The sequence below is a fragment of the Peromyscus californicus genome, unplaced genomic scaffold (assembly GCF_007827085.1).
Source record: "Peromyscus californicus insignis strain IS unplaced genomic scaffold, ASM782708v3 Scaffold_21__1_contigs__length_65335640, whole genome shotgun sequence".
NCBI lineage: Eukaryota > Metazoa > Chordata > Mammalia > Rodentia > Cricetidae > Peromyscus > Peromyscus californicus.
Window position 1 is genome coordinate 25,680,976 of NW_026294514.1, and position 23,948 is coordinate 25,704,923.

At 44.8% G+C, this 23,948-nt stretch overlaps 1 protein-coding gene and 1 long non-coding RNA gene across 3 annotated transcripts in view; one reads left to right on the forward strand and one right to left on the reverse strand.

The window, feature by feature from the left end:
* The window catches only part of Marchf4 (membrane associated ring-CH-type finger 4), a 122,297-nt gene that overhangs the window by 95,488 nt on the left and 2,861 nt on the right, over positions 1–23,948 (reverse strand). The gene's annotated exons all lie outside the window — the stretch shown is intronic.
* LOC128117659 (uncharacterized) overlaps positions 1–23,948 on the forward strand; it is a 49,938-nt gene extending 25,990 nt beyond the window's left edge. Inside the window, exons 3-6 of one of the 2 annotated variants that reach the window (XR_008220880.1) lie at positions 1,323–1,415; positions 12,086–12,327; positions 13,304–13,521; positions 16,487–23,948. This is a non-coding gene — a long non-coding RNA (uncharacterized LOC128117659). Of the gene's footprint in view, positions 1–1,322; positions 12,328–13,303; positions 13,522–16,486 lie in introns of both variants that reach the window. The other variant, XR_008220879.1, reaches the window with a different exon arrangement.

Below are 23,948 nucleotides of genomic sequence, written 5' to 3' on the forward strand. Positions count from 1 at the left end.
GGCAAAGGAAGAAAGAGACAGGGCTCTGAACAGGTTTTTTGTTTTTGTTTTTGTTTTTTTTTTCTGTAATAGTTTCTAGATTTATGGAAAAGGTCCACAAAAGTACAGTTTCCTTCTGTCTGCCCCTGCCCCACCCACTGTTACCACCATACACATTCAGGGTACAACGATGATTACTAGGCTTTCCTACCCCTTTCCACTATTAGGCGTGTGTGAGTGTGTGTGTGTGTGTGTGTGTGTGTGTGTGTGTGTGTGTGTGTGTGTGTGTGTTTTCATAATCCTACCTATGCCACCTAGCATTTCACTGCTATGTACCTCTGGCCACCAGCAGTCAGCAAGAGTCACTCAGCCTTTCTTACCTTTAAGACTTCCTGAGACTGTTGGTCAGCTTTTTTGAGAAACACGACTCAAATTTGGGCCTATCAGTCATTTTCCGGTTTTTGTTTCTGATGGCGATTTCAGGGGAGGAACACTCTCTGAGGGCAGGGACTTGGGGGATTGGTCCCTGGCACATTGCACAGCTCAGTGTGCCAGTGTAATAACAGGGACCCTAATGTGCCCGTCAGCTGTAAGTAGAATGTTTCAAAGATCTACACCATCCCTTCCTCTGCCTTGGAAGAAAGGGGAAAGTTCTAGTTAGAATAAAGAAGAATGCTTTTCTTAAATGAGTCAACAAAAGTCACTTGGATCCATTGCATTAGGTCTTTGAATCTCTACAATGGCCGGGCATGGCAGTGGGCAGTATGTAGGTGAATTGGAGATCTAGAAGATGCTCCCTGAAGCCTGCCTACAGGAAAAAGGAAATGGAGGTCCACGGTGATGGCAAGGCAGGCAGCCTGCACTGGGTATGCATTGCAGGCAGGGAGAAGATGCAGAGCATGGAAACAGGGCTTCGTGGAAGAGGTGATGCTGGAGGAGTTTAGGATTTGGACCTAGACTATAAGAGGGCAAGGAAGTCTCAGGAAGGTGGAGGCTGTGGTGGTTTGCATAAGAATGGTCCCCATAGGCTCATAGATTTGAGTGCTTGGTCATTAGGAGTGGCACTACTCAACAGGGTTTGGGAGGTGTGGCCTTGTTGGAGTAGGTGTGGCCTTGTTGGAGGAAGTGTGTCACTGGGGGTGGGATTTGGGGTTTCAAATGCTCAAGCCGGGCCCAGTATCTCTCTCTCTTCCTGCTGCCTGTTGATGTGGATGTAGAACTTTCAGCTGGAGAGGTCTCCAGGACCATGTCTGCCTGCATGCCTCCATTTTTCCCACTGTGATGATGATGAACTAAACCTCTGAAACTATAAGCCAGCCTCAATGAAATGTTTTCCTTTATAGGAGTTCCCCCGGTCATGGTGTCTCTTCACAGCAATAGAACACTGACTAAGAAAGAGGCCTTCAAACGAAAATTCAAAAGCTGGGAGCCCTCAGGTAAGTGTGGAGAGTGACAGGCAGTGGAGTCTCACTGCAATGTCTTCTGGGAAGCTGAGATGGCAGGCCGAACGAAGAAGTCAGTCCAAATCCCACCAGTCTCCAACTGTCACTATTCGGAGGGGGAGTGAATTTTTCTCCATGGCAGTGAAAAGCCTGAGGGTGGGTTGCTCAGAGCACTTGGGATGAGGGACAGAAGGACAGCAGATACTCTCCCCAGCCTCTTCACTGCCGAGTATTCAAGAAATGTAAGAAAATGGATGTGATGGAGGTGGGTTCTGGTTATGATGTGACTATCTCCTGACACGTCTCAGGCAATCCTCCTACCACCAAACCGTGGTACAATACTGCACCAGGATATATGCCATGACACACTTTCATACTGTGACATCACATCATGTTGTGACATCCTATCATACCGTGTCATAAAATATTACCATGCTCTGCCATGCCATCATGTTATGTTACACCACAACACTGCAATATATCACCATCCTGTAACATAGCATCACACCATGCCATGCCACCATGCTATAAGATACCACCATGCTGTGTTACACCATCATACCACACCATGATACCACCACACTACTATCATGTCATGCCATATCAGCATGCCGTAACATAGCACCATGTTATCCCATACTACTCAGTTATCCCATATCACCAAGTCATGGCATACCCACCTGCTCTAATATACCACCATGCTATGATGTATTATCTCTTCTTTGTGCCAGAGCACACCCTGTCTCTGGTGAGCTCTTTCTTGCTATTGGCTGGAGATTCTGGTTTTTCTGTGAAGCCACCTGCCTGTGACTCATTCAAGACTAAGCCATCCTTCCTTTCTGTTCATGCTTCAACAAGAACATCTCTCCATCATAATCTTTATGGCAGAGTTATTGCTATCCCTCTTATTAGATTGAAATATCAGTGAGAGAGGGAACCATATTTATTTCCCTACATTGCTTAAGCTAATATCATGCTTGACATATCACAGATAGTTGAAAAATAACCATTGAACTAAATTCTATTTAATGAGACAGTAGAAAGAGCACTAGACTTGGATTCAGGAGCCCCAAGTCTAAACCCTACAACCAACCAACAAATGATCTGACTCCTCAGAAAATACCTCGTCTCCACATAGGGATAATGGATGACAATATTTCATAGATTTGTCCCAGAAGACCCCGGTATATCTCAGAGCATAGTGGCTGCCCTTCTGCCCAGCACACTTACCTCACCCATAATTACTCACTCAGGGTCCACAAAGTTGGTAGAGGGACAACATAGAACAGATACGACCACCATTGTGAGGCCACCCTGTGTCAGACATCACCAAGCACAATTTAAATGACACCTTTGGGTACCGGAAGCAGAAACACAGTGGAGTTGAGTGTTAGTCAACTGGTAACATTTCCCAAGAGGATGATCGCTGGTCAGCAGAGATCTGGCAAGAGTTACATAGAACTCCAAGAAGCTGGAGAAAGTCCCCCATTGCCTAATGCTACCAGAACTCTATTGGGACCACTGTGGGGGTCTGAGGACACACAATCCTGCCCCATTTCATGTCTGCTCCCTGGGGTTGTAGGTCTAACTGTTCATCCCTGACTGAGTCCTGTTAGCCCAGTGTCTGTATAGAGTGGTGACACAGACACATCACTCACCCTTTTGGGGCCTCAAATCCCTTCATTTTAGAAAATCAAGGAGGATTTCATTCTCCATGTGAGCTCCCTTTTCTTCATCAAACCTTTGATTTCTTTGGATGTCAGGGTGGATAGTGATAATGCTGAAGTCAGCCGGGAACAATAGTATCAAAAGGTTACAAAAATCAAGACAAACATGGCATTTTGGCTCTTCATCTACCAGATCCCCATGGGTATGAGCAAGAGAGATAAGGAGAACCTGATTTTTTAAAAAAGTCTGGACAACTATAGAGCTGATGCCACAGTTTCTTTTGGTTTTCGTTTAAAAAAAAATGCCAGTAGGTAAGGGATCTAGAGGAAGTATAACTGAGTCTTGAATGAAGCACTGTTTATCAACAGCCCTGCTGGGACATTGGCACATTTGGAGTTCTTGAGCTTCTGGACTCAATTTTGTCAATATGTTGTACTCCCCAAGGATACAAAGTTCTTGTTACCATGACAATCACCTCAAACAACGGGACCCTGGTGCCCCACTGTCACAGAGATGCTCCCAAATAGAACAAAGGCCACAGCTGCTGCAGATGATGCTCAGAGGAGAGAATGGACCGGTATTAGCCAGAGCATGTCAGGAAAGGAGGATGAGCAAGACCTGGTGTGCTAAAGCATCCCTGACCCTTCCATTATTCCTCCTCCTGCCTAGATCCTCTATCTCAGCCAATACCAGGTCCATGATAAGCATCTCTTCTAAAGAGAAGCCATCCTGTGTCTTACAGTCCACACTTCCATAGTACATAGTCCTTATGCCATCATTCTGTAACTGCCCCACTAGCAGACACATGACTGGAGAAATTCCAAGAGGACAGGAGCTGTGCTCTGGTTCAGTGTGAGCTCCAGAATTCTCTGTGTCATTCTAACACAAAGTATCTGCTCAATAAATTCTTATTGTATACATCTTACTCTACAGACATGGGGAAAGGCCAAAACAGGTTGATAACGTGATTTAAGTAAAATCCACCCACCAGCATCTCCAAGATACCTATTGTCTGTAAAATGAGAATTTCACTTCTTGTGTCTTCTGTAACTGCATAGCCTGAGTTTAATCAATAATCCTCCAAATGAAAGAAATTTTGATCAATGTCTAATAAAAGTTATAGGGTAGCCTCAGACTAATTAGAAAATAAAATTAACTATATGTTCTGCTGCTTCTATAGACATCCATGGTGTATTCCATTCATTCAATGCTCTAGGCTTTTTGGTGATATATTAATGTGTTAGGATATGAAGGATGACTAGATCTGAGACTGGAAAAAGGATGCAGCAGGAGGAATCTCCCCCCTGCACATGTGTCCACTGATATTTCTTGGGGTGGGATGAGGAGACCCTGGCTATCCTGTTTGCCATCTTTCCTGAGTGTCTTAGAGTTTCTATTGCTGTGAAGAGACACCATGACCATGGCAACTCTTATAAAGGAAAACATTGTCAGAGGTTTAGTCCATTATCATCATGGTGCAACATGGTGGCGTGCAGGCAGACATGGTGCTGGAGAAGGAGCTGCTACATCTTGATCCCTCAGGCAACAGGAAGTGGTCTGAGATACTGGGCGTGGCTTGAGCATGTATTAAACCTCAAAGCCCACCTCCACAGTGACACACTTCCTCCCATAAGACCACACCTACTCCAACAAGGTCACACTTCCTAATAGTGCCTCCCCCTTTGGGGGCCATTTCTTTCAAACTACCACACTGAGCATATCACCTCACTTCTCTGGACCCTGGTTCCTGCTTGTAAAAGTCGAGAAAATAATTTCTTCTCCCTTCCCATCCACAGACACACAAACTGATGGTTCTCCCTGTGTTAGAGAATAAGGGAGCTTTTAGACTCACGGGGGTTCTTCCAGACTCTTTGGAGAGGCCTAGATTAAAAATACCATTCAATGAACCATTGAATGGAGTTATTATTCTAAGATAGGTGGCCCTAAATACCACAAAACCACTCATTCCTATTATAAGGCTACTAGGACCAAGCCTACAAAAACAGGCATTGAGAAGACTAGTTAGTATTAACTAGTTAGTACTAACAAGGACTTGACACCTTATCTGCACCCTGCCCATTCAATCACCCAGCTCTGGGGGAAACTACACTGTGTCTTAAAGCCTAACAGAGTGATGGGAAAGCAATGAGAAAGATACAGGACTGACCAACTGTGAGAGATTACGTTTCTGGTGAGAGGTGGTGGGCTCACTCGCTCACGCCTGTACTTTGGAACACACATCCACTATCCTCAGCAGCCTTTCTACCTCTTAGCCTGCCTTGCTGTTCAACAGTTGGCTGCTCTGGGATCCTTGCCAGCTCTGTAGGCAGTGTTAGTGCAGATCACAAGGCATAGAACCCTGGCCTGAGGCACTCATTGCATTGTCTGGTGACTGCATCTTAGGATAATACTAGCCTTTTGTCCTAGACTCTCAACCTGCATCTCACGTCGGCATGCCTAGGGTCTGGCACCCAGGTGTGGTCACTCTGTGTCTTCAGAATCGATGCTTGCCCTGTTTCCTTCACGACCAGACCCAGGGGACAGAGAGGAAATGAGTGGCAAGATATTTTCAGATTTAATAGTGACCCTAAGGGTAACATGCCCTTAAGAAGACATCAACTTTAGTCCACGCGTGGAAACGAAATTGACGAAACGCCAGTGGGACTGGCTTGGGTCTTGTCTGGTTTTGATCTGGTCCTCAAGATCATTGTGCCCAAAGGCAGCCAACGTACCCTTTGCTACCTCAACCTGAATTTTTATAAAAGAAATTTTTTTCATGCGTATCTTTTTATAACGTTTTATTAACCAAACAATAGGATATACTTTTATTATAAAAAAATTAAACACACGTAAAAGTAGGAAGACTGTAATAAATCTCACATACCCAACACCAAGCCCCAGCCTGTGTCCAGTCTTGCTTCACCTGCACTTGCTGGACTATTTTGAAGCAAATTCCAGGCATCGTGGTGAACAAATGCTTTTTGATTCGTACAAGGTCTAAAAATTTTAAATCTTGAGAAAGTCCTTTGTAGAGTTACTTCCCAATAAATGGAATGGGGGAAGTATGAAAATCCTTTGAAATCAAGATATATATTCCTCCAGAGCGAGAACCAGGGCACTATGTACAAAGCCAGTGCTGACCTTGCAAAGACCAGAGCCTCTGGGCTCTCTTTAGAACAAAGATGCACAGAGTTAGGAGCAGCCAAATGGACAAACCCACTCCAGGGCCTTTTCGTTCTGCATCAGATACTGTACCCCACACCCAGATACATACACGCACCCACTCCCACAAGCAGGCACATGACGGGAGAGACACCTCTATCCACCCACGCACTCTGCTCCCATCAGTTGTTTTCCAAACACTTTGGAGAGAACCCAGAGCCTACGGCCTGGAAAGCTTTTCTTTCTCAAGCAGAACATTGTTCCACAGAGGCTCAGATCTGTGGCTCCTGGAGGGATCACCACGGGATGGATCAAAACATACAACCCACGTTCACTCTGTGTACCAAAGTGCTCCTTTTGGGGTATCAGGCTAAAAACTGGTGACGAACACCACATAGCAGCCAGTGTTGTTTATACGGGGAGCTATTAGTTCTGTTTATGTACTTAAGATCCCACAGTGGGGAAACTCCTGCCCACACAACACTTTGCCTCGCTCTGATGCCATCCTGTCAATCTCGAAGCACTTAACACACGGTACTTACACCTAAGGAGTGAGTGAAACACATCATCATCCTGAAGGACAGACCAGACGGAAACCTAACAGCTTTCATGAGCCTTCCTCTTCCACTGTCTCAGGTCCAGGTTACTTCATTTCTTTTGATGATTCATTTTAATGTACATGTATGGGTAGGGGTCTCTGTGAGTGTCCACCACGTGTGGGGTTTGGGGGAGTGGTACCTGTGAAGACCAGAAGAGGGTGTGTGATCCCCTGGTGCTGGAGTTACAGGCACTTGTGGACACCAGACATGGGTGCTGGGAGCCGAATTCGGGTCCCCAGGAGGAGCAGGAAGTGTCCGTCACTGCTGAGCCATCCCTCCAGCCCCCTTACTTAACTTGACAAAACAGCTCTATTATTTATTTATGTTAGCTCCATGTTGCAGACACAGGAGCCTGGGATTCAGAGGAATTCATTGATTTTTTTTTCCCCCAAAAGCTACAGAGCTAGTCAATGTCACAGGTACCCAATCCGTCCCTCTACACCGGAAATCCCTATGATTTTCATGTGGGACAAATTTCCATTATTTAAATAATTTTTGATTTTTAACCTTTAATTTTTAAATAATCGCATTATTGTAAGCTGGGCAGTGGTGGCACATGCCTTTAATCCCAGCACTCTGGAGGCAGAGGTAGGCAGATCTCTCTGAGTTCAAGGCCAGCCTGGTCTACAGAGCTAGTTCCAGGACAGCTAGGGCTGCTACACAGAGAAACTCTGTCTCAAAAAAAAAAAAAAATCAGTATTATTGTAAAAACACAGTAGCAGAACAAAGTATTCCCATTCACCATTCACCCAACTTCTCCAGAGTTGGTGTCTCCAGTGAACATATTACAATAATCAATATTATCAATATATCAAGAATTTAGCCTTGACATAAGGCTATTGTTGAAACTGCGTGCTTTATCCTAATTTTACCAGCCACCTCTATTGTCCAGAGTCCAAACCAGATGGCACACTGTATTTCATTCTCATATTTCTTTAGATTGTGCTAGCCATTACTTGGGAGGCAGAGACAGGTGGATCTCTGTGAGTTCAAAGCCAGTCTGGTCTACATAGATTCTGTTAGTCTCGGACAATTCCCCTGTCCTTCTTCATCTTTAATGACCTTGACACTTTGGGAAAGTACAAGCCAGCTATTTATTTTAGAATATCATTTAGTTTAGACCTTTTTAAGTATTTGAAAAGTTTTAGGAAGCCCCTGAGTGGGATAGCTTCATCAACCACCTCCCACATCTCAGGGAACACTGTGACAGAGAGGACAGGAAGAACATGAGACCCAGAAGATGAGGAGTGCGTGAGAGCCTGTCTTTTGGACATGGCGTGGCCATTACGCTCATGAACTCCTAGTAACCATGGCTACCTGGACAAGACTTGAACAAATCAAGCCAGTCAAATTTCTAGCATGGATGGGAGAGAAGCTCACAAGGTTTTCACCCCTAGCTGAGGAGCTATTGATAGCTGATGGCTAATGGGGGTGGGTGGGTGGTATCATTTTTCTTTGAGGTAAGGTCACTGGTAGATTCTCCATCTTCCAATGGATGACCCCATAACCCTACATATGTGGGCAACACCAATTAGTGACTTATTTAAAACCATAAAAGATGACATGAATTTGGGAGTGAGATGTGGCAGAACATGGGGGGCAGTTGGAGAAGTTGGAACAGGGTAGATACGACCAAACTACACCACATACATGTGTGAAATTTTCAAGTAATAAATAAAAAATAGCATACTCATAAAGTTTCACAAATCACCCTATGAGCTTCTTGGTCCGCCTTTTCTTTTGTATCCTTTATAATAAATTGTAATAATAAGCTTTTTTTAAAAAAATAGTTTAATTTTCAACTTACATGTATGGTTGTTTTGCCGCATGTATGTGCACCACATGCTCGCCTGGTTATCTAAGACAGTCAGAAGAAGGGATCAAGTCTCCTGAATCTGGAGTTATAGGCCATGAAGGTGCTGGGAATCAAACCCAGGTCCTCTAAAAGGGCAGCGGCAGGTGCTCTTAACCACTGAGCCATCCCTCCAGCCCCCAATAATAAGCTTTTTCAAAGTAATGAACTAGTGTTATGCTGAGAAAAAGTTTCATGCACCCTCAAACGATCATAGCCATGCTTTGAAAATATTTATTGGCATAGTTATTGACAAGAGGTGATTCTCCATGGAAGGACGATTTTGATTTTGCTCACCGTGATGGTTTCCCTATACATTTGAAAAATGTTTTATATATCTAAGGTAATTTTTATGTAGTTGACAGGTGGGGTAAATTTGGTTTCACGCACCCATCCATACATATGCACCTCTTCCTGAAGTCATCAGCCCACAGTCACACACAGTCCAAGGCAGAAATTCTCCAGGAAATCTTGCAGGAAACAATGGAGACTGACAAGGTCGGATAACAACATCCAGAGGATGTTTATTGTGTGCCTGTAACTTTATTGTATTCTGGCATGATGCACTCTGCTGAGAGTTTTTGCACACAATGCCCTGTTATTATCTTTCTTATTCTATGGTGGAGGAAATTAAGATTCGGAGTGTGACTCAGCCAATGTCACACATTTGCACAGTAGCATTGGGATTTATGATCCCAATTCTGAAAGCATCTTGGTCTAGCTTTTCAGCCCTTTGTCTAAGGTCAAGTTCATAGTCCTATGGTCTCATGCACCATGCTAATTTTGTCAAAAGCTCATCATTTGACTCTGTGTTCCCATTGAACTCATTTGTGAGACAGTTTTCACTGCTTGTGTTCTAAATTCTTTCCCCAACTTGATCTTTTTTGTTTGTTTGTTTGTTTTTGTTTTTCAAGACAGGGTTTCTCTGTGTAGCTTTGGAGCCTGTCCTGGGACTCACTTGGTAGACCAGGCTGGCCTTGAACTCACAGAGATCTGCTTGGCTCTGCCTCCCGAGTGCTGGGATTAAAGCCATGGGCCACCACCACCCGACCCCCAACTTGATCTTTAATGCTCAGTTCTAAAGCTGTTTTCCCTTTCTCTTTCTATCCTCCCTTCCCCTCTCCCGACCCTCCTCATGTTGGGAATCAAACCCCAGGCGCTGTACATGCTAAGCAAGTACTGTACATCCCCCTTTCATAAAGCCATTCATTCTTCTGGTAGAAGGAGAGACTAGGTTTCTACCAGCCCTGGGTACCACTCTTCTTCCCTCTAATGCAGTAGTTCTCAGCAGGTGTGTTGAATACCAGATATCCCGCATATTAGATATTTACATCATGATTCATAATAGTAGCAAAATTATAGTTATGAAATATAGTAGCAATGAAATAATTTTATGATTGGGGGTCACCACAACATGAGGAACTGTATTAAAGGGTCTCAGCATTAGGAAGGTTGAGAACCACTGCTCTAACACATCACAAACAAAAGCAGCAGAGCTAGAAGCAGCCTGAGTATTCTCAAGTTCAGCCTCGTTGTATAAAGGAGGAAACGATGATGCTAACTAGTATTTACAGAGTGTGTAGTGAGGGGCGGGCTGTGTTCTCAGTGTTTGCCACAGAGTGTATCAGTCAACACTCATAACTACCAAGACAACCACTATTGCAGGAGAGGCTTCTAGAACTCACTCATCTCTGAGCATCTTCTCCTTAGGCATCCGGAGGATTGCTGTTAGACAAAACCATGTTTCAAGATGCAGTCAGTGAGTTGTGGAAGAAATCAATGTGTCACTCTGAGCTGAAGCACTTAATGAATTGTGAGGCATGGGTCTGTTCAGTGTCTGTTGCTCTGTTCTGGGATTCCTGGGCTTTCCCAGGGAAGCTCCTGATTTGACTGCATTCAAATTCTCTCTGAACACAGCCGTCTTAGTTAGGGTGTCTATTTGCTGTGATGAAACACCAGGACCAAAGCAACTTGGGGAGGAAAGGGTTTATTCAGCTTACATTTCCACAGCACTGCTCATCACCAAAGGTTATCAGGACAGGAATTTAAACAGGGCAGGAACCTGAAGGCAGGAACTGATGCAGAGGCCATGGAGAGGTGCTACTTACTGGCTTGTTCCCCATGGCTTGCTCAGCCTGCTTCCTTTTGGAACCCAGCACCACCAGCCCAGGGATGGCACCACCTGCAATGGGCTGAGTCCACCCCCATCAATCACTAATTAAGAAAATGCCCTACAGGCTTGTCTACAGCCTGATCTGATGGAGTTTTCTTAACTGAGGTTCCCTCCTCTCAGATGACTCTAGCCTGTGTCTAATTGACATAAAACTATGCAGTACACCAACCCAGGAGTGGAACCAATGATTGTATCAGGAAACTTACATTAACTGAATAACAGGAAAAACAAAACAACCCCCACAAATCTTAATGCAACATATAAAAAGTAGCGCCCTCTTGTGTCAGTATCCCACATGGATGAACTTTTCCATCTAGCAGCCTCCCTGTCTGGAACAGGAAGCTTCTGGGTTCCTGAAGCAGGGAAGAGAGAAATGCACGAGGCATTTCTTCCTGCCTTTGTCCTGGGTGGCATGGCACTTCCTTCAGGGACACATGGTCCTGGGTCTTCCCAAAGAGGCCCATCCTCCTGATATAGTGCCCAAAGATCTAGTCCTTATCTGTCCTAGAATTTTGAGTCTGTGGCTATGTTTCTTTTTCCCATATAGCTGTCTCCTAATATACAGTATTCTTAGCACAATCAGCTAGCCACCTTGGAATTGAATAGAAAGAGAGAGAGAGAGAGAGAGAGAGAGAGAGAGAGAGAGAGAGAGAGAGAGAGAGAGAAAGGAACGAAGGAAGGAAGAGAGAGGAAAAAAAAGAAGCATCAAAAGCAAAAACCTTAGGGTTTAAAATAGAATCTACGGCACCATATGCAGATCATGGCCTCCAGCTCTGCATTTCATCCCCTTCCTGGGGTCCTTTTGATGTCCATGAAGGTTTGTGAACCATTCTTAAAGTGTATGGTGGTTGATGGTCATTGTCAACTTGACTGGATTTAGGATCCCAGGAGCCACCCCTCTGGGTGTACCTATGAAGCTGTGTCTAGAGAGGTTGAACTGGGGAGGAAAGAACCACTCTAACTGTGGGTATCACCATTTCATGAGCAATGGAAGAAAGGCGGAAAGAGAAAGTCCCCAGAGCAACAGAGCCTGCTTCCTGATTGACACAGAGGTAAGCAAGCTCAGCCACCACGCCTTCCCCCTTCTGGATGGGTTGCAACCTCAAATTGTGAGCCAAGATAAACCCTTCTCTCTCTCTCTTTTTAAAGATTTATTTATTTGTATTTTTAATGCATATTGGTGTGTCGCCCTGTACATGTATCAACGCAGCACATGCATGCAGTGCACATGGAAGCCAGAAGAGGGCATCGGATTCTTCAGAACTGGAGTCACAGACCTTGTGAGGCACCTGTGGGTGCTGGGAATCGAACCTGTGTCCTCTGGAAGAGCAACAAGCACTCTTACTGGAGAAGCCATCTCTCCAGCCAAATCTTTCTTTCTTAAGTTGCTTCTTGTCAGATGTCCAGTCACAGAAATGATAAAAAGTCACGACTACAAGGTGTGAAGCCCAGGTAAGCATTATTCAGACTTCAGTCATGGATATTTTATATGTATTCCGCCTATATTACTTTCTTCAAAGTTATCATCTCTTTTTAATTGTCTCACATCTTCATTTCAGTACATTTACTCTAAAGGGGACTTTTTTTTTTTTTTTTTTTTTTTTTTTTTTTTTGTTTTGTTTTGTTTTGTTTTTCGAGACAGGGTTTCTCTGTGTAGCTTTGCGCCTTTCCTGGAACTCGCTTTGGAGACCAGGCTGGCCTCGAACTCACAGAGATCCGCCTGGCTCTGCCTCCCGAGTGCTGGGATTAAAGGCGTGCGCCACCACCGCCCGGCTAAAGGGGACTTTTTGCTGCTACCATAAATGAAAATTAGTGTCATTTGCCACAAAAAAAAAAAAAAAAAGCAGACAAACTGTGGGACTTCCATTCAAAGAAATATTACCAAGCACTGAAAAAACACTGTTTTTACACACACACACACACACACCCCTAAAAGGACATGGAGGAAATGGGGATGCATATTACTAAGTGGAAAAGCTAAACTAAAAGGCCTATATGCTCTATAACCCTAACTATCTGACATTCTGGAAAAGGTCAAACTACATGGATGGAATTGGTGAATGACTGGGAGGTGGGACAGAGTTTTAGGGCAGTGAAACCATCCTATCTGATGCTGTAATGGTGGATACGAACATGGGCGGCGTGGTGGGGAGCTAACGGCAAACCCTAGTGGATTCTGGGTAATCATGAGGTTAGTACTGGTTAACCAGTTGTAACAAGCATACCTCTTGTGTGGGAGACGTTGACAGTGGGAAGACTGGGAAGGCGTGGGAGCGCTCTGAACTTCCTGCCCTATTTTACTGTTAACATCGCGCTAATGAAAAGACTATTAAGAATAATAGACACAAATAGGGAGAAAATAATCAGAAGTTCTATTTAGATATTGGAGTGAATCCAAAGTCTGATGCCTTCTCTTTTTGTTTACAAGGGAGATTAACAACGTTCGAGAAGTATTAAAGACGGACTGTTACTACAATGAGATTTCTGTCCTGGACACAATCCTAAGGCACAAGATCAAACTGGACAGGAATAGTATTCTCGTGTGTGAGTCAATGTTATCTAGAAGCGTATCTATCCTATTCCAGATATTCCAGAACACTAGTCCAGGGATGGCTGGAATTCGAGCACCCTGCTGATGTGCACTGGGTAAGGATTTCCTCTACCTTTCTCTGCTGGCTCCTCTGCAGACTTAGTCTGCTCCCAGCTTCTGGGGACTCAGAGGCCAGCTAAAGGGTCTATTTTTTATTTGAAACAGGTGCTGCCAAGCATAGAGCAGTGCTTGATAAAATCAACTCACAACACGATGATGGTGGAAATGGAGAAGGATGACTGAGGGAGAGCATTTCCAACCCGGGGGAGAGGACAGAGTTCAGCTGAGTCAGGCAACACAGCAGTGGGAGCTGCCGAGCACAGGCTCCCCATCTACACTCTCCACACTGGGGTTCGCTGTGGTCCAAACATGGCTTTAAATGTCTGAGTCTCATTGATGGAAAGGGAGCTATACCCTAACTCATGAGAGGCTGTCATGTGCTTACATCTTTAGCTTGTAGGGTCAACTTCTTACAAGTGTTCAAACTTAGCGTTGTACCTTTGTCTTATAAATAGTGACACCCAAGTGCAGGGGAATAAATAGCCAACCTGGGAGGGCCCTGAAGGGAATGAATTCACGTCCTTCTGATGTCACAGCCTAGGTCACAATGTCCCCTGAGACGTGGGTGGGGGTTGACACAAGGTCTATACTGTTTAGGGGGGTAGTTAAAAAAAAAAAGTCTGTTTTTCCCATCGTTCTTCAACAGAATGAGAAGTATGTTTCTGGCCATGAGGCCTCGAGCCAGGATAATGGTTACTATGATTGCTAGGACAATAGTCATTAGTATTTGTCCTTACAATATCAGAAAATTAAATTGGTTGGGCCTCTGAAGGAATTATCTATAAGCCCCATGTTTGGAATTTTAATTTACACACATAAGTGAACAGATACACAGACACTCACAAATGTATTTTCTACCAGGCATGTACTAGGGACCATAGATAGTGTTATTAACATGGAATGAATGTGCTCCAGGAAGAAGGAGAAAGAATCAACAATAACCAAGCTCCTACTATGTGCAGAGTCATGTCTTAGCCATGATGGTAGTAGCTTCAAGAGGGTTCTGTAGATGTTGATTCTCTTCCATCACATTTAGATTAACCTCTCTATAAATGAGGAAAATAATTTGGTCTGTCTTCCACAGTAATTTTGTAGACAACTTGAAATTTCATAGATTAGTGTTGAGTTTTTGGCCCATTGTGTAACCCAGGACTGTTAATTGTTTTTACCATTTCTCTTAATCCGGTACAACAAGTAAGGAGTTTAGCGTCTGTCCTAGTTAGCTTTAGCTGCCAACTTCACACAGCCTAGAGAAATATTTATGAGTCCAGGCTCGGTGACACACACCTTTAATCCCAGCACTCGGGAGGCAGAGGCAGGCGGATCTCTGTGAGTTTGAGGCCAGCCTGGTCTACAGAGTGAGTTCCAGCACAGCCAGGGCTATGTAGAGAGACTTCACCCATTTTCCACCTGCCCCCTCCCCCCAAAAAAAGAAAGAGAAAGAAAAGAAATCCTCATGAGAGCAGTTAGTTGAGTTAAAAACTAGGACCTGGGTATCCTTTTATGGGGCAAGAGGTAACTCCTTGGATCCTAGTGTTAGGTAGAGACTATATTTTCAGATCCTCCACCTCTTTTCCTCATGGCATCTACCTGGTACTCAAAATGTAATTCATACCCTGGTAAGACAAATGCCACGTGTTCTCTCATATGTGGATGCTAGCTTTGAAATTTTAGATTTGCATGTTTACTTGAAGTCTATAGAGGTCGGGAAGCTAGAAAGGGCTTGTAAGGGAGGTTAGGGAAGAGGCTTTCAGGTGTGAAGGTCTAATAGTACACACGTGATGTGAAACTAGAGAAGAGATCCTGGGGATTCAAGGTTTAAGTGGGAACTGGGGCAGTGGGACGGTGAGAGGAGAGGGTGGAGAGTGGGTTGACCGATTCTAAGAATGTAGAAAAACGTTTTTGGAAAGCCACTAGTTTGTTAAGCTGATTATAAAAATGTAACTGGGGAATTGCCGGAGAGATGGATCTGCAGTTAAGATCGTGCATTGTTCTCACAGAAGATGCAGATCCATGCCAGGTGGATCATAACCATCTGTAACTCCAGCTCCAGGGTGTTCCAATGCCTCTGGGCTCCTCAGGTGCCCACACTCATATTCACATACCCACACACGAACACGCACATACATGTGATTTAAAAATAAAATGAATCTTTAAAAGTTTTATTAAAGCCAGGTATAGCGGAACATGCCTTTAATCCCAACACTTGGGAGGCAGAGACAGGTGAATCCCTGTGAGTTTGAAGCCAGCCTGGTCTACACAGTGAGTTCCAGAACAGCCAAAGATACATAGTGAGACCATGTCTCTAAATAAATAAATAAATAAGTAAATAATTAAATTGATAAATAAAGTATTAAGAAAGTTTGAACACAGGTACCCTGCATGGGTTGGCAATGATTTCCCCCAGAAGACATGGGCTATCAAATGAAAATGTCCAGTGCCAAGACTGGGATATCTTCTTACAAGTTAGCAGTCAGGGAGACTCCAGGGATTCCTCCAGACAACACAAGTTATTCCTATTACTCTTACCATAACTGACAGTAAGACCTTTTGCTGAAGATATAACACACAGTGGGTTGTAGGACAGAAAAACCAAGCTGGAACTGACCAGAAAACTTCCTCCATTCTAACTAGCTTTGGTGGAGCCAGAAGGCGGCCATGGGGAGGGAAAAGTCATTAATGTTTTCACCTGGTGCTGAACCTGAACTCTACAATACCGACCTGCCGTGCAAGATGTGCCCACTAGTACAACAGTGATATGCAAGTTATAGGGATAATCAACCACTTTCTGGTTGGATTTGAGGCCTTTTTCTCACGAGGAAAGTCACAGTTGGCACTATAACCCTGGTCAATAACCCACAGCCTGGGAGCCCCAGGGCTCTAGTGGGAAACCTCTACCGGTGTTTCACTATGTGGATGTGCTGCTGAATTGCCTTCTAAATATTTACGTTTATACCGTAGGCTAGCGTTGTTCTCAACCTTGGCCAAAGAGGCTGCTCTCTGCAATGGACAGCAGTTAACGCAGCGACTCTTAACGGATCAAAGCACCGAGGACAAGTGACTGTTGAGTGCCTGTTCCCACTGGGACACCTGTATCACCCCATCCAACTCAAGACCCGGGGAACCCTGCAGAGAAGAAGATGGGAAGGATGTAAGAACTGGATGATGGAAGGAGCGCTCTGAGACGCCGCCTTCTGGACATGATGCGGTCATTGCCTTCATGAACTCTGTGGCTGCTGTGGTTGCCCACCCAATATCAAGCCAACAGGATCAGTCAGAATTCCAACAGGCAACACAAATTGGACTCGGTGAGTTATAAAAGAAAAAAAAAAGAGAGAAGATATGAAGTGGAGGGGGGTATTCTGATGGACAGTCAGAGGGAGTGGGAAGGGCTATCGGGGTAGACGACATCAATATATACTCTGTCTATATGAAATCATCAAAGAACAAATAAGATATTCTGGAAAATGTAAATTAATCCCATGTTGTCACACGGTTAGCTCCCCTGTCTACGCCCACTTCTGCTTTGCATATCCAAACAAGGAGGTGTCAAATGTGCACTGTACATCATACACACATGTAAAGCCTGCCTTGCATACACTTCATCATAGGGTGTGGGGGGACTGCTGTGCAGCTTGGGCCACACAATATTCACTGGCCAGCCCCTTCACATCCAGGCTCCCCTCCAACTTGGCTTTCTTCCCATCAAACCAGAAGTGCTCACTCATTTCCACAGTCCTTCTAGACTGTCCCCTTCCTTCAGCCTGCTTCCCTCCCCCACACTCATGGGACATAGCTGGGCTTCTCCAACATACCATGTTCTCGGCTGTTGCCCATGTTCATCTTCTCTCGGGCTCCCTTGGAATCCATATTCCACAACTTCCTGCCCTCCCAGCTCTATTAAGTAACGCTCTGTGTGAATGGCTGAGCTTGAAGCCACGCCCAATAAGTGAGCCAGTCCTTCCCAAACTGATGCTGACTGGCAAGTACAAGATTACTCTAGTGGGCATCATGCGGAGCAGAGATTCTCAACCTCTGGGGCACAACCCCTCTGGGGGTCGAATGACCCTTTCACAGGGTTTGCATATCATTATGACTCACAACAGTAGCAGAATTACAGCTATGAAGTAGCAATGAAGATAATTTTAGGGTTGGGGGTCACCACAACATGAGGAACTGTATTAAAGAGCCACAACATTAGAAATGTTGAGAACCACTGATGTGGAGGATCAACAGATATTTGATTTGAGAATTGTACTACACAGTTGTCAGGACACCAATTGTCTTCCCCCAACCCATTCCCCCTGCCCCCCGCCGTGTGTGTGTGTGTGTGTGTGTGTGTGTGTGTGTGTAAGAGACAAAGACAGAGAGAAAGAGACATATTCTAATATTTTCGTAAGCATAGTATGTACATGTCAATGATACATAAATTGGCAAAATGTCCAGGGACCTAGCGGTAAGTTTGGACATCTTTATGCCCAACAGACCATTAAAGCATTAGTAATGAAGACTTAGAAGAACATTAGGATGAAGAAAGGGTCCTTGGAGCTTCCAATTTAAGTAGGAACTTCAAATGGAAGTAGAAATGAAAAGGCAGCAATGGAAACGCTGAGGGTAGTGGCCACCTTTTCTGGTAGGAACCTGTAGTCTTCAGTCCACAGTGGTGCCTTGCCAATCGGCTATGAAGGGTTTGCTCCCTTATCCTGGTATGTGCATGGTGAAAATTCACAATTGCACCAATCATATGACTACCAACATCTTGGGGTTCCTAGAAACACATGAAAAAGTCCATTCGCTTCTCAATGACATGTTTGAATACTCCTTATACTCTGTTTACTGAAACAAGATGTCCCAACATTAGATAAGCCTTGCAGAAGGACGAGTGTCATTTGTTTCTGTTTGGATTTAAGAAATCCCTCTGGACCCTCCCAAACAATGTCATTTGTGAACTGAAACTCTCAAATCGAGAAGGGATCATGAGTCCTCTAGCCCCAGCCTAGCTTTGACAGAATGCAGTTGATAGGGGTCAAAACTCAAACTGACTTCCCTGGAGATCCCTCACTGGCCAAGGCACTGCCCTTTATGGCCCTTCTTTCGTACCACATGCTTTTAACATTGGGTGGTAGTGTTGATTTTTTTTCCTCCTAAACATTCTCTCTCTTTTTTTTTTTTTTCAATGATTTTGACTATGGATATGTCCAATTAAGCAAACGTTTCATCACTTAATTTTGAGCATGAAGTGAGTATCATGTACTGAGCTGAGATCTAATGGCCTCAGGATGCCGAGGAAAAAGCACACACTGGTTGCTTCCTCCTGGGATCTTATAGTCCTTTCATAATGCCTCCCTTGGACCCAGGCAAGTCGTCTCTGGCTTTAGAAGGTTTATAGCTATTCCCTCTTCAATAACACCTGTCCACAGAGAAGGAGTCTCCAAAGTCGAGGAACCATGTCCCTCTTCTGGAATGTGCTCCTGGGACCCTGGAGTTCTTGCCAAGATAGAGATGAGCCTGATCCTAGGACCTGGAAGACTTTCTTCAGGTCTATAAACTTCAGTCCCAGGCTAGAGAACTAGGGCGAGAAGCCACTGTTCGGGGAATGGTACGGACAGAACTTGGACAAGAGAATCAGAGTGGTCTGTGGACATCTCCATCAGCTAACGCAGAATTCAGACAAATCTAAAAGTTACACATTCAAATTCTCTCTCCCGCTTGCTTTGAAGGCACAGTCGTCAGGCTGAGAGGGTAGAGCTATATTTAACAGTTTGTCAGCTGGCTTTATGACTTGTAAATATTCTAGCCTACAGTATGTGAGCTTCTATTACCATCTTTGCCTAAGATCCATGCTATAGGTGTGGGTTTGTTCACTGTGCAAAGAGGTATTAATGAAGCAAGTACACAAAGAGATATAAAACCAAATTGCACTTCCTAGTGCAAATACATCCTCTGGGCCTAAACTGCTCTTCTGGATCTCCATTTCCCAGAGTTCTCAGTGTACCTTGCAGGTCCCCCCTGAACCTTGTAAAACCCTTTATTCTATGGTTCAATAACCCACCACACTGGCTAAGACCTTCCACATTATTCTTGCTCCCTGTGAACAAAGGTCTCAGGAAGCCAGCCCCCAAAAGAACAAGAAAGGCACCCAAGTCTTAAATTCCTCTAGACCTGTTTCCTGCTTTTCATTAAATCCAAAACATGCACCTCCTCCCTACCCTGCTCCGGACTGCATCCTTAGCCCTTAGCCCCGCCTCCAGGCATTCCACAGCTTCCCAGCCTAGCAGGTGGTTGCATCTCTGTGAAAGCACACTCTTCTCACATCTCCTCTGCAGCTTTCTATCTAGCCTCCACCTTTCTGAATCTGTTTCCTCTCACTTGGTCTTCAGCAGCAACAGAGAAGCCTTCCTGACTAATTGGGGGAAAAGTAGCAAACCCCCCACCCACCTACCGTCCTCCATACCTGTCTTTCTGAATAGGTATCCAACCCACTGGCTGTTTTTAAACCTGCCTCTTTCTTGTTCAGATAATAACGAAGTTCACTCAGGTTCATCTGCTGTGTGTTCTTGATCTCTGTCAGGTCCTGTGATGTCTGGGCTAGACATCCCAGAAGACAGGGCCACATCTAACGTGTGTCTCTAGCCCCTGCTCAGCAAAGCAGCAGGCCTAGCTGGCCCTTAGTAAAGACTTTGGTGTTGGAAACAGAGGAACAGCACTCTGTGCCTAGAGCATTGTGTGTGCAGGAGAAGCCATCCACGACTGTCCCAGCCCTCCTGCTAGCCTATGAGCTGGAGCCCGCTTTAACAAAAGCAAGTGAGCGTGATAATAACAATAACAGAACATTGTCACAGCTGCTCATGTAGTATTGACCGACTTGGTTTTCAGAGTCATCCTACAAAGCAGGGGCTGCCGTTATTTTACAAATGAGGAATCCGAGGCACCGTTAGGCCACGTAACTAGTTCATCACTCCAGTTAGGGCCATCTGGCTTCAGGCAGACTCAGCCTACCAACCACAGTGCACTGTCCTTCTAGGAGGATTGGACAGCATTAGCCACAAGTAGAGAGTGAGGGGATATGCAAAAGCCCCTGCCACACACTCTCAGGGGTCTTTGAACACGGTCTTACATGAAGGAATGGCTGAGAAGAGAAAAGAATGGCTACTCAGGAACTTTCTAGCAGGGAGCCAACAGGTAGGTTCTCAAAGCATTTGTTCACACCTCACCCTTCCTTCTCCTCCCAGAACCCCTCCTCTGTTTCTCAAACATTCTAAGTCTGCTCACACTTGCATTATTGAGTTAGTTGTCCCATGCAGCCAGACTGCTTTCCCCAGGTCTGTACCCGCTCCTCGTCACTTAGGTGCCAGCTGGGATGGAGCATTCTTAGGAAGACTCTTCCTGTTTGCCCTATCCGGATGTGGCTGTCCTCGTCTCGTCCCTTCCCTTTCATTCATGGTTAACTCATTTTCATGTTTGTGTAGTGCCTTGTCTGACTCGTCTGCACCACGGTTCTCCATCTGGAATCACCTTACTCATCTACTAGTTCATTTGCCCTCTGCTGTGTCCCCACTGGAAGGCCAGCTTCAAGACAGCAGAGATCTCCCCTGCTTTTGTTTACTCACGGATGCTTAGTACTGGCGCCATAGCACCCTGTGGCTTTGAACCATTTGTCATGTACGTGCATGAGTGAATGGGTGCAAAGTCCTTTGTGGAAACCTGCAAGTGTGAACCTAACCGATTTGAATCCCCCTGGAACCCCTCACTACAACACTCCAAGCACTTTGCAAGAAGAGACCAAATCTTTACTTTTGTCAATCTTTTGGATCCTAGAGTACTGACAAACTAGAGCATGGTATGTGGGAGGGTAAGTTTTTGGTTCCTTTGTTTGGACAGAGAAAAAAAAACCAAGCCATTCAGCTATTCAGATCACTGCTCTCCTAGACCAGGGAGAGACAACTGCTTGACAGTGTGGTCTCTCTGTCTCTCTCTCTCAACAGAACTGAAATACAGAAATCTCCACCTGACCACTTCTCCATCTCCCTCTCTCCTTGTCTATCCCCACCTCTTCTCTTTCCTCTTTCTCTAGAGTCCCCCCCCTTCCCTCCTTTGTCTTCCTTCCTCATTGAAATTCTGTAAAGAAGAGTGAGAAGAAAGTGGGAAACCATGTTCCCCACATCTAGCACAACACCCACATTTCTCTTACCACTATAACACGATCCCAGTAAAACCCCTTGACTCCTACAACAAGTAAACCGTCCTAATCATGATAATCATTTTTTTTTTCCTTTCTTCAAGACAAGGTTTCCCTGTGTAGCCTTGGCTGTCCTGGAACTCACTCTGTAGACCAGGCTGACCTTGAACTCCAGAGATCTGCCTGCTTCTGCCTGCCAAGTGCTGGGATTAAAGGCGTGCGCCATCACCACTGCCTGACCCATGATAATCATTTTTAAGAAGTGTTTTATTTGGTCCCATCTCAATGAAGACACAGCCCCTCACACATAATAAGAGATCCCATTCCTCTAATGATGTTAGCTTTTTTATTCAGCATTCCATTTATAACATATAGTAAAGATGACGAACAACAACAAAAGTTCCCAATCCTTGAGCAGATCTTGTGCCACAAGAGGGCATTTTAGAATATTACTAATGACCCCGCCCCCCTTATTTTCCTTTTCTAATAAAATGCAGCTTTTCCATGATCGAAAAACATGTTAATAATATGTTAATCCCTTACAAGGTATTTTTACACTTCTGGGCTCTCCTACAAAGAAAGGATATGGAAAGCAAGTGCTATCTCGTGGAAATTGGAATAGCGGCCTAGAGGCATAAAGTTATTTGAAGAATATTTCACAGCAGGTGAAATATTATCTCAGCACATGTTCCAAGACTTGCTGTTTTCTAGAGACAAGAGAGCTCTTGCCAGAAGGCTCACTTCCAACAGCCCCTGTGATATGCACACATGTGCCAGCCCATATGGGAGAAGGAAGAAATACTTTAGGAAGTTAATAAGCAAAATCACTCTATGTTTTGGAAAAGCTGAGGTCCTTGAATGAGACAAATGCTGACCCAAAGTCAGGCTCATCTTTGCTGTTAGTCACAGACCCACATACCTTCTACAGAAGTTCAGTATTGGCAATGGAGCAACATGCTAGAAGAAAGCCACTGAGTGGGCAACCTGGACCTGCTCACCCACCAGCATATCATTTGATGCTTCAGGTAATCATAGTCATATGAAGGAGAAGCCCAACCCTCGGTCTCTCAGAGATCCTTATTCACTACTTCCTTTCATAATGCCTAGACTGTAGCCCCAGGCATCCCCGGTCCCTAAGGGCTTTGCCCATTCAGAGACAAGAGAAGAAAAATGAATGAAAATGTCAGCTAAGCCTGCATCTCACGGAGTAAGCAAAAAAAAGGGGGGGGGGACTTATCAGGAGCACCAACGAGGCATCCTACTTCATTGACAACTATTCAAGAACACCCAGAATCTCTCCGCTGAAGAGGTCACGGAGGTGAACAGTACCCCGCCCACATCCCTATCAAACGTTCCCTCTCCCGCATCACTAAGGAGACCTGATTTCCAGGGGAACCCTGGGACTGTTCCTTATGTGTTTTCACAATTCAGGGCTGTTGTGAGTTAGCACATCTACCCAGTGTTGTGAACACAAGACAATTGGTGGAGTAATAAGAGGGCTGTCTGTGGAAATCTGAATAGATAAGGAAGGGAGAATCTGCCTGACTTGAAAAAAAATTCTCCATCCCATGTCTTAGATGGGGAAAGTATAAGGGAAAGGAAGGGAAGGAGAGTAGATCTGGCAAGATTCTTTCCTAATGTCCCTTAAACTCACTCTGGCTTAGAGTATCTGCTTCCAACACAGGAAAATGCAAGATCACCAAGAAGTGTCTTGGCAAACTGAGGTAGCCGCAAAGGAAAAAAAGAAGAAGAAGAAGAAGAAAGAAAGAAAAAAGAACAAACAAACAAACAAGATTTTTGTGCTTCACTCTATGAGAATAGGAAGAAAGAACACAATCTTGGCACAATTTCAGAAAAGGAAGAAATTTGAAGGTAGAGCTGAGTCTGGGCTGGGGTGGGGATTTACCAGCAAGACACCAACTGAAAGTGTTGTTTAGCAACAACCATGAAGGTCCCTCTGAGTCACATCATTGCTTCTGGATCTTCTGTTCTGAGTGCTTCTGGAAGTTTGGGCATGGAATTAAAGAGACTTGCATTGGGGGGGAGGTGCAAAATCAAAGCGTAACTGAGCTAGTTACCAAACAAGCTCCCTCAGGCACCTATTGGTCAAGCTTCACCACAAGAGAAACTCTAAACACCGTCGCTGACACTAGAAACAGCATAATAGTTCCCTGGGGCAAACAGTTAAGTGGCCATCTGCATGGCCAGGAGATACCACACACCAGAGCAGGGGAAATGGAAAGG